Genomic DNA, 12,101 nt, shown 5'->3' with positions numbered 1-12,101 from the left:
AAAAACGATCATTTTTGAGCAAGTTTTAAACAATTTTAGATTTATGCTAATTAGTTTTTTAATGACCAACTGGGCGTGTTTTTACTTTCGACCAACTGGGCATTGTACAGTGGAGTGTATGATGCTGACCAATCAGTGACCAATCAGCGTAATACACTTCTCATTGTTTCAGCCCAGCTTCTTTCACTACACAATCACACTGTAACAATGAGAAGTGTATGAAGCTGATTGGTCACTGATTGGTCAGCGTCATACACTCCTAAAACCATGCCCAGTTGTCTATTAAGAAACTAAGTAGCATAAATCTAAAATTGTTTATAACTTGCTCAAAAATGATCGTTTTTAAAAATAAAAACTACTTTTGTTATCTACATTACAGCGCCGATCAGATTATGTAGGAGATAGGGCACTTATAATCTGGTGACAGAGCCTCTTTAAGCCCTCACTATAGGCATTCAAGAAAACAATAAAGACATACACAATACACAGTTGTAGAGCTATCTCTCAGCAATAAACAAATGGACTATATGGCCCTAAAACAATCTCGTGGGCAGCATTATTATAAAGAGTAAGCTGTAACCAAGAAATATACAGCAAGAAACCGAATACAAGGTCTATAGCCATGGAGCAACATGGGGATCGACAAGACAATCAAGGGGAAGGAAAGGAGTAAGGGAACCAGCAATTCTACATTGATATAACTGCTACAAATAAGTTCAGTTAGCGAAATGGTCCTTCAAGGTATTAAATCCAGGGTGCTCAGTAAACATAAGCGTATTTCTTGAAACTGTAGCCATGGGGGTCCCTATAAAATACTCCGGAAGTTTGGTCAGAAACCGCACCTCCTCAGTACCAGAAACAAATAGTTCTAAATAACTGAAACAAATGCGTTTTTCAAGTCTAATTAAAGCAGCATGCCTACAGTCTGAGTGGTTTGACCATCCCAATAAGATTAAATTTATTAACTTCAATAGATTGTCTTGGGGGAAGTCTCCTCACCAACAGAGCTCCTGTATTATCCCCTTGAGAAAAATAATGTTTATATCAAATATCTCAAACTTTTCTCCGCACAAACGGTCAGTATCATATTCTTAGTCCACACGTCTTCTATTTTACCTCTCGAGTTCCTTTCAGGATTATATTTCTGCTCTATTAGGAGACAGGCCAGATACCTTTCCTTTTAAAGGAGTTTTTATTTTAAGGATCTATTAAGACGGTAAGTCATCTGGATACATTTTCCATGGATAGCGGCCTTGTGAGCAGCCCAGACTATCAAGGGAGACCAAGTCTATTGCATTTGTTTCAAAATAAAATGTAACCTCCAGAAGAGTCGGATTGGACTGACCCAAAGACACCTTAACCGCACCACGACCATGTCTTGGTCAGACCAAGAACACAGGGTAATTTTTGCTAAAACTAACTCGGCAGCAGGCGTGACAAAACTATAATATGGTCAACTCTCGATGCTGTGTGGGCTGAGGAATAAAAGGCATAGTCTCGTTTGGTGGGGTTAAGGTATGCCACGCATTAGTTAAATCATTACCGAATACAAGTTTAACAAGCTGATGAGGGGAGTGTAATCTATTATGATCAGGATTTAACTTATCTAGGACATGGTACAGAGCTAAGTTAGACTCGCATCCTATAAATAGCAAGCCCTCTACATGAGGCAGAAGAGCTTGGATGAAATTATGTTTTAGTATTCTGTATGTAACCTCACTGGAATATCCACTCTCCACGTTACCTCACATACAGTAGCTAAAACCTAAACCACACATCTTTTATGTTGTTTCGGCCCAAATGAATGCATTAAATCTGCCAATAGATTGGTATCTCTGGTAAGTTAATACTCAAATCTTGTTCTAAACTCCTTCTAGAGGGATATATTAAGAGGTGGTTTTCTTCCTTCCAGAGAGAAGCAATTTATTGATATAGTGTTCCCTATAACAATCATACTTTATTATCTATTGATATATTGGATTGTCTAATTCATGTTAATAGAACAAATTACTTATTCTAGAGTTCTGTAGTCCATGGTTTATCAGTGTAATACCTCTTGACATTATTTTTATTTAAGAAATATATTTTAGTAATTAATCCCATACTACTTAAGTACTCAATTGACTGGTGGGTTCTTAATATCTTTAATGTGTAAATACTTTTCTTGAATTTTTTAGTCTTATGTTTAGTTTGCATTGAGTAGATTATATAACACAAAAGAAAACTGATATGTGAACTGTTCAAGGCTCAAGGGACCGGTCTTTCAAAAATGCATTTTGAACTTGCTTTCAAGAGCTGTCAACTTTATTGAATTAGAAATGAACCGGGAACAGCATTCAAACACTAAGACAAGAGTGATGTGCATAAAGCTGAAATGAAATCCTCTAGAAGAGAAGTACAAAGTATTCAAAATAAACAAAGACTGGAAGTTTTTATCTAATCCTAGGATTCTGAACGCATGAAATATATTGAAGCAGTACACCTGCTGTAACATAAAGCCTGCCAAAAGCAGCTTTTGACCCAAAACTCTCACTTAATAAAGCTGCATATCAAATAAAGATAAACAGAATATTTTGATTCATTAAAAAGTTGAGGGGTCAGTGCTGCATCATGTAACCTCAAATGGCACTGCATTAAAGGGGTTATCCTGGACCTTTCAAAATTGGCAGCAGGGCCTCTACAGTCCCGGACAGTCCTGCAGCGGTCAAGTGCCATTCATAGGTTCATAGGCCAATGATGGTAACCACGGATGCCGACTATATATGCTCTTAGCCAGACCTCCGCATGGTGGTCAGGCCCGATCTCGGTCAATCAGGGAATGTGACATCATATACACATGTACTGCCTAGAGCCAATGGAAACCCCCGAAAAACTGAGCTTCCAACTAGGCAGCCAATGGGAGCAACAGTCATCATCTCAACCCCAATTCTTTAATCAAATTTGATTAAGCCTCTATATCCATGTATCCAGGCGTCTTTGGATACCTTTGTGATAGCCATCCTCCTAGGAGTCTTAGACGTAATTATGGTATTTCTAATAAACAGCACAAACAAAAATCACCACCCATCTTTGTAATGCATGTACTGATACTACTAAGGCAGTACAAGCCTAGTATCATTTAATGTGTAGATCATGCATAATTACTGCATAATTACTGTATGGATCATGTATAATTACTGCATATAGCATGCTTACCTAATATAGTCTTACTGTATGAATCTCCAGGGTGCAAAGTATGGCAAATACTTCAGATAATAAGACATGCTACTTATCAGGATACAGCATGATGTTAAAACATGACATTTGTCAAGATACAAAATGGCATGTCATTTTGATGCCAACTATCGAACTGTACCATTAAGAAAACCTAATGTCTCCCTGTAGCTATAGTGGGACACCGTAAGTCTACACATGTCAATATATGGCCCAACCAGACTAGATAGACATAGTCTGCATATGGCCACACATCGACATGCGGACATATACTATCCCACTACAATCCTACCTATATGTGATGAATTACTCTTAACCCCTTAGTGTCTAAGCCTGTTTTGGCCTTCAGGACCAGCCCCATTTTTGCAAATCTGACATGTGTCACTTTATGTGGTAATAACTCCAGAATGCTTTTACCTATCCAAGCGATTCTGGGATTGTTTTCTCGTGACATGTTGTACTTTATGATACTGAAAAAATTTTGTCATTAAATTCAATATTTATTTGTAAGAAACGCCAAGATTTAGAGAAAATTAGCAAAAATTAGCATTTTTCTAAATTTTAATGTATTTACTTGTAAAACAGATAGTAATACCACACAAAATACATACTAGTTTATATTTCCCATATGTCTACTTTATGTTTGCGTCATTTTTTGAACATTCTTTTATTTTTCTAGGACGTTACAACGCTTAGAACTTTAGCAGCACTTTCTCATATTTTCAAGAAAATTTCAAAAGGCTATTTTTTCAGGGACCAGTTCAGTTCTGAAATGGCTTTGAGGGCCTTATATATTAGAAAGTCACCATAAATCACCCCATTTTGAAAACTGCACCCATCAAAGTATTCAAAACAGCATTCACAAAGTATTTTAGCCCTTTAGGCGTTTCACAGGAATTAAAGCAAAGTAGAGGTGAAATTTACAAATTTAATTTTTTTTCTTCAAAAATTCATTTGTAATAAATTTTTTTCTGTACCACAGAAGGTTTTACCCAAGAAATGCAACTCAATATTTATTGCCCAGATTCTGCAGTTTTTAGAAATACCCCACATGTGGCCCTAGCGCGGTCATGGACTGAAACACAGGCCTCAGAAGCAAAGGAGCACCTAGTGGATTTTGGGCCTCTATTTTATTAGAATATATTTTAGGTACCATGTCAGGTGTGAGGAGGTCTTGTGCTGCCAAAACAGTGGAAACACCCCAAAAGTGACCCCATTTTGGAAACTATACCCCTCAAGGAATTTATCTATGGGTATAGTTAGCATTTTGAACCCACAGTTTTTTTGCTAAATTTATTTGAATTAGTATGTGAAGGTGAAAATCTACTTTTTTTGTGAAAAAATTAGGAAATTTTAAATTTTTACAAGGAATAAAGGAGAAAAAGCGCCCCAACATTTGTAAAACAATTTCTCCTGATTACGTAAATACCCCATATGTGGTAATAAACTACTGTTTGGACCCACACCGGGGCTTAGAAGGGAAGGAGCGCTATTTGGCTTTTGGAGCTCAAATTTAGCTGGAATGTTTTTGGGTGTCATGTCGAATTTGCAAAGCCCCTGAGAGACCGAAACAGTGGAAGCCCCCCAAAAGTAACCCCATTTGGGAAACTACACCACTTAAGGAATCTATCTAGGGGTATAGTGAGCATTTAGGCCCCACACGTCTTTTGCAGAATTTATTAGAATTAGGCCGTGAAAGTTAATATCAACATTATTTCCACTAAAATGTTGAATTTTTTCAATTTCACAAAGGATAAACGAGAAAATGCACCCCAACGTTTGTAAAGCAATTTCTCCCGAGTACGGCAATACCCTACATGTGGTCATAAATGTTTTTTCATTAGAAAGTAATTAACCCTTTACGAACTGATTCATGTTTTGCTTTTTCGTTTTTCCTCCCCGCTTTCCAAGAGCCACTACTTTTTTATTTTTCTGTCAATAGAGCGGTGTGGGGGCTTATTTTTTGCGGGACGAGCTGTCGTTTTTATTGGTACCATTTTTTGGTACGATGCCATATCGGTGGACATAAACGGCTGTTTGGGCACGCTGTAGGGCTCAGAAGGGAGGGACGCCATTTGGCTTTTGGAGCGCATATTTTGCTTGGTAGTAGCTCTGGCGTTTTGCTGGTATTTCAGTTTCTAATGCTGGGGCACATGTAGGCTGGGCAGAGTACATCAGGGGCATAATAAGAGGGTATAATAATGGGGTAAATAAATAATAATCCACAGATATGTGGCCAGTGTCGCACTGATAAATGGTGCCCGATCTTATCCACTTTTGGAACACTCTGCACATTTTGCATCGCCATAATCTGGGAGCCGGAACTTTTTTTATTTTTTCACCACCGGAGCCGTGTGAGGGCTTATTTGTTGCGGGACAATCTGTAATTTTCATTGGTACCATTTTGGGGTACATGCGATTTTGTTGATCACTTTTTATTCAATTTTTCGGCAAGCAAGGTGACCAAAAACCATCAATTCTGACAATGATTTTTATTTATTTTTGACGGCGTTTACCCTGGGCTATAAATGACTATTATACTTTATTCTGCGGGTCGGTACGATTACGGCGATACCATTTGTATATAAGTTTTTTTATGTTTTGCAGCGTTTGAGCAATAAAATAACTTATTTCGAAAATAATGTATTTTCTGTGTCACCGTATTCTGAGGGCCATAACTTTTTTATTTTTCAGTCAGAAAAGCTGTGTAAGGGCTTGTTTTTTGCGGGACGGGTTGTAGTTTGTATGGGTACTATTTTGGCGTACATGCGACTTTTTGATCACTTTTTATTACATATTTTGTGAGGGGTGGTGACCAAAAAATAGTGATTCTGGCATTGTTTTTCGTTTATTTTTTTTGCGGCGTTCACTGTGCGGGAAAAATAATATTATAGTTTTATAGTTGGGGTCGTTACGAACGCGGTGATACCAAATATGTGTACTTTTTTTTTACGTGTTCATTTTTTTTCCTATAATGAAAGACTTATTATAGGAAAAAAAGCAGTTCTTGTTTATATCACTTATAACTTTTATTTTTACACTTTTTTTAAAACATTTTTATTCTTTTTTTTACTTTTTTCACTTGTCCTACTAGGGGACACTTAGACTTGCAGCTCTGATCGCTGCTGGAATACATTACACTACACACGTAGTGTAATGTACTCTAACTGTCATTGTGACGTGACAGTCACACTGACAGGAAGCCTACGACGACCACCCTCGGGGTGGTCCTCATAGGCTTCTGTACATGGCAACCCGGAAGCCATTGTCTGGCGTCCGGTTGCCATGGGTACCATCGCCAGCCCCCGTGATTTCACATGGGGGCTGCCGATCGGCGCTAAAGACCTTAATTGTGGCGTTCAAAATCGAGCGCCGCAATTAAGGGGTTAACTGCCGATATCAGCGGCGACAGGCCGCTGATCGGCAACGGGGAGAGCAGGGCTGACAACCTGCACAGTTAACCGCCGCTGCGGTGTAGCGCCGCGCGGCGGTTAACTGTCAAAGCACTGACGTAACTGTACGTCAAGGTGCGCAAACTTACTGCTCACCATGACGTACAGTTACGTCATGGTGCGTTAAGGGGTTAAAGGAGGGCCCAAATTGGTGCATGCATAATACATCAATACATCCTTCTCCTAGACTTTCGAGCATATTTTACCTGTTCATATTCATATGAAAGATAGAACTCAACCCAAAATTCATAAACTGATATCTGCAAAGAATTATTATCCCTAAATTACAGCACCAGGATTTACTAAGCCCATAAGGGTATGTGCACACGATAACTGCAATTACATCTGAAAATACGGAGCTGTTTTCAAGAAGCTTTTTGAGCAACTCGCGTTTTTCGCTGCGTTTTTTGCTGCGTTTTTGCGGCGTTTTTTACGTCCGTTTTTGGAGCTGTTTTCATTGGTGTCTATGAGAAAACGGCTCCAAAAACGTCCAAAAAAGTGTCCTGCACTTCTTTGACGAGGCAGTCAAACGACGACACGTAAATGTCAGGTCGTTGGTACAGTACGTCAGCAAACCCATGAATGGGCAGATGTTTGCCGACGTATTGGAGCCGTATTTTCAGGCGTAGATCGAGGCATAATACGCCTCGTTTACGCCTGAAAATAGGTCGTGTGAACACAGCCTAATAGGTAACAATACTGTAATCCAGGTGGGGACACATCAGTAGAACGACATATGAAAGAGTATCACGCTTCCAAGGCATTGATGTGATCAGACAGTCCCCGAGGCGTGGGGCTCTGAATAAGAGGCTCTTGCAGAAGGAAACAGGCTGGATTTTCAGACTGCAGTCAGTGAACTCTTAGGTTATGTTCACACACAAACTCCAAAACGTTTGAAAATATGGAGCTGTGGAGAGGGGATACATGTAGGATCGCTGGGATGCCCAGCGATAATGACAAAGGGGGACCAAAAGTCCCACGAAATTCTCCATGACAAACCTCGGACTTCCGGGGTCTGTCGGCAGCTCCATAGAAATGAATTGTGCAGCGGTCGCGCTTGTGCGCATGCGTGACCAGCGCTAATTTCATTTTTATTGAACTGCGCAGACCCCGGAAGTCCGAGGTTTCTCATGGAGAACTTCGGGGGACTTTTGGTCTCCTTATCACTGCTAGCGATCACACATGTAATCCCCTATCCTCCACCTGACATGGTGCATAAAATATTTTCTAATAAAAAGGAGGCCTAAAATCCACCAGGTGCTCCTTTGCTTCTTAGGCTGGTGCTTCAGTACATTAGGACACTAGGGCCACATGTGGGATATTTCTAAAAACTGCAGAATTTGGGCAATAAATATTGAGTTGCGTTTCTCTGGTAAAACCTTCTGTGTTACAGAATTTTTTTTATTACAAATGAATTTCAGTAAAAAATATGTAATTTGGAAATTTCACCTCTACTTCGCCTTAATTCCTGTGAAACGCCTAAAGGATTAAAATACTTTCTGAATGTGGTGTTGAATACTTTGAGGGGTGCAGTTTTCAAAATGGGGTAATTTATGGGGACTTTCTAATATAGAACGCCCTCAAAGCCACTTCAGAACTGAACTGGCCCCTGTAAAAATAGCCTTTTGAAATTTTATTGAAAATATGAGAAATTGCTGGTAAAGTTCTAAGTCTTGTAACGTCCTAGAAAAATAAAAGGACGTGAAAAAAATTATGCAAACATAAAGTAGACATATGGGGGATGTTAACTAGTAACTATTTTGTGTGGTATCTGTTTTACAAGCAAATACATTTAAATTTAGAAAAATGCTAATTTTTGAAGTTTTTCACAAATGAATATTACTTTTATCGACCAAATTTTTTCACTAACATAAAGTACAATATGTCACGAGAAAACAATCTCAGAATCGCTTGGATAGGTAAAAACATTCCAGAGTTATTACCACATAAATTGACACGTCAGATTTGAAAAAATCATCTGTGTCCACGAGGCCAAAACAGGCCCAAAGGGGTTAAACATATACGTCGTCGTATACCACAAATGTGTGCTTAAAGAGGCTCTGTCACCAGATTTTCAAACCCCTATCTCCTATTTCAGCAGATCGGCGCTGCAATGTGGATAACAGTAACGTTTTTTTTTTTTTTAAAAACGAGCATTTTTGGCCAAGTTATGAGCATTTTTATATTTATGCAAATGAGCCTTTCTTAAGTACAACTGGGCGTGTTTAAAATTATGTCCAAGTGGGCGTGTATTGTGTGTGTACATCTGGGCGTTTTTACTTGTTTTACTAGCTGGGCGTTGTGAATGGAAGTGTATGATGCTGACGAATCAGCATCATCCACTTCTCTTCGTTACCACCCAGCTTCTGGCAGTGCACAGACACACAGCGTGTCCTCGCGAGATCACGCTGTGATGTCACTCACTTCCTCCCACAGGAGGAACGAGCGAGGACACGCTGTGTGTCTGTAAACTGCCAGAAGCTGGGTGGTAACGAAGAGAAGTGGATGATGCTGATTCGTCAGCATCATACACTTCTATTCACAACGCCCAGCTAGTAAAACAAGTAAAAACGCCCAGATGTACACACACAATACACGCCCACTTGGACATAACTTTAAACACGCCCAGTTGTACTTAAAGAGGCTCTGTCACCAGATTTTGCAACCCCTATCTGCTATTGCAGCAGATAGGCACTGCAATGTAGATTACAGTAACGTTTTTATTTTTAAAAAACGAGCATTTTTGGCCAAGTTATGACCATTTTTGTATTTATGCAAATGAGGCTTGCAAAAGTCCAAGTGGGCGTGTTTAAAGTAAAAGTCCAAGTGGGCGTGTATTATGTGCGTACATCGGGGCGTTTTTACTACTTTTACTAGCTGGGCGTTCTGACGAGAAGTATCAGCCACTTCTCTTCAGAACGCCCAGCTTCTGGCAGTGCAGACACAGCCGTGTTCTCGAGAGATCACGCTGTGTCGTCACTCACAGGTCCTGCGTCGTGTCGGACGAGCGAGGACACATCGGCACCAGAGGCTACAGTTGATTCTGCAGCAGCATCGGCATTTGCAGGTAAGTCGATGTAGCTACTTACCTGCAAACGCTGATGCTGCTGCAGAATCAACTGTAGCCTCTGGTGCCGATGTGGCCGACACGATGCAGGACCTGTGAGTGACGACACAGCGTGATTTCTCGAGAACACGGCTGTGTCTGCACTGCCAGAAGCTGGGGGCGTTCTCAAGAGAAGTGGCTGATACTTCTCGTCAGAACGCCCAGCTAGTAAAAGTAGTAAAAACGCCCCGATGTACGCACATAATACACGCCCACTTGGACTTTTACTTTAAACACGCCCACTTGGACTTTTGCAAGCCTCATTTGCATAAATACAAAAATGGTCATAACTTGGCCAAAAATGCTCGTTTTTTAAAAATAAAAACGTTACTGTAATCTACATTGCAGCGCCTATCTGCTGCAATAGCAGATAGGGGTTGCAAAATCTGGTGACAGAGCCTCTTTAAGAAAGGCTCATTTGCATGAATATAAAGATGCTCATAACTTGGCCAAACCCCCCCCCCCCCCGCAAACTCCTCATGGTCGACGGTCCGCAGCTTTCAGCTGCATCGCTGGGTCTCCTAAGTGACCAAACAATGCAGCACTAGCAGCCGGGGCGTCACTAAGGCTGGGTTCACACACCCTATTTACGGACGTAATTCGGGCGTTTTAGCATTGAATTACGTCCGAAAATGCGGCTCAAAAGCGTTGGCAAACATCTGCCCATTCATTTGAATGGGTTTTACAATGTTCTGTGCCGACGGTCATTTTTTTTACGCGCCGCTGTCAAAAGGCGGCGGGTAAAAAAGACGCCCGCGTGAAAGAAGTGCCTGTCACTTCTTCAGACGTAAATGGAGCCATTTTCCATGGAAAAACAGCTACAATTACGTCTGTAATGGACGCAGCGAAAGACGCCTGCACATGCCATTACATCTGAAATTCCGGAGCTGTTTTCTCCTGAAAACAGCACCGTAATTTCAGCCGTAATGGACGCTGCCGTATGAACAGACCCTAAGGGCTTAAAATGTCAGGGGAAATAGCCCCAATACATATGTGTCCGCCCAAAAAAAAATGTGTGTATATGAGACAGCATAGCATATCTATATCACTACGACCCTATAAACTATGGATAGGATTAGATACATTGGCTCAGCAGACAGTATCACACATGATAGGATTAGATACAGTGGCTGAGCAGACAGTATCACACATGATAGGATTAGATACAATGACTCAGCAGACAGTATCACACATGATAGGATTAGATACAGTGGCTCAGCAGACAGTATCACACATGATAGGATTAGATGCAGTGGCCCAGCAGACAGTATCACACATGATAGGATTAGATACAATGACTCAGCAGACAGTATCACACATGATAGGATTAGATACAGTGGCTCAGCAGACAGTATCACACATGATAGGATTAGATACAGTGGCTCAGCAGACAGTATCACACATGATAGGATTAGAGATAGGGCCCAGCAGACAGTATCACACATGATTGGATTAGATATAGGGCCCAGCAGACAGTATCACACATGATAGGATTAGATACAGTGGCTCAGCAGACAGTATCACACATGATCGGATTAGATACAGTGGCTCGGAAGGCAGTATCCCACATGATAGGATTAGATACAGCGGCTCAGCAGACAGTATCACACATGATAGGATTAGATACAGTGGCTCAGCAGACAGTATCACACATGATAGGATTAGAGATAGGGCCCAGCAGACAGTATCACACATGATTGGATTAGATATAGGGCCCAGCAGACAGTATCACACATGATAGGATTAGATACAGTGGCTCAGCAGACAGTATCACACATGATTGGATTAGATATAGGGCCCAGCAGACAGTATCACACATGATAGGATTAGATACAGTGGCTCAGCAGACAGTATCACACATGATAGGATTAGATATAGGGCCCAGCAGACAGTATCACACATGATACGATTAGATACAGGGCCCAGCAGACAGTATCACACATGATTGGATTAGATACAGGGCTCAGCTCGCTGACATTGCGGCTCCAGCGCTGGACCCAGGAAAGGTAAGAATAATAATTTTGCTTCTTTATGTGTTACTGATTATTTTTGTGTGTTTGTGTTTTTTTTACAGGTTCGGTTGTTGCACTTCGAATTCGAGGACTTCAATGACGGCGTTTTTTTTATTCTCAATAAAATGGTTAATGAGGGTTGTGTTTTTTTATTTCAATAAAATATTTTTTCTTTGTGCTTGTATCTTTTTAAACTTTATTATCACCGCCTTAGTAATGGCCGCCGGCTGATTGACAACCGCCATTACTAAGGCGGGGCTTAATGTTAGCAGGTGCAGAGGCGAACACTAACCCCCATTATTACCCCGGTACCCACCG

Source organism: Rhinoderma darwinii, chromosome 2 (genome assembly GCF_050947455.1).
Source record: "Rhinoderma darwinii isolate aRhiDar2 chromosome 2, aRhiDar2.hap1, whole genome shotgun sequence".
NCBI lineage: Eukaryota > Metazoa > Chordata > Amphibia > Anura > Rhinodermatidae > Rhinoderma > Rhinoderma darwinii.
The sequence above is the reverse complement of the archived record's forward strand: the minus strand, read 5'-3'. Positions refer to the sequence as shown.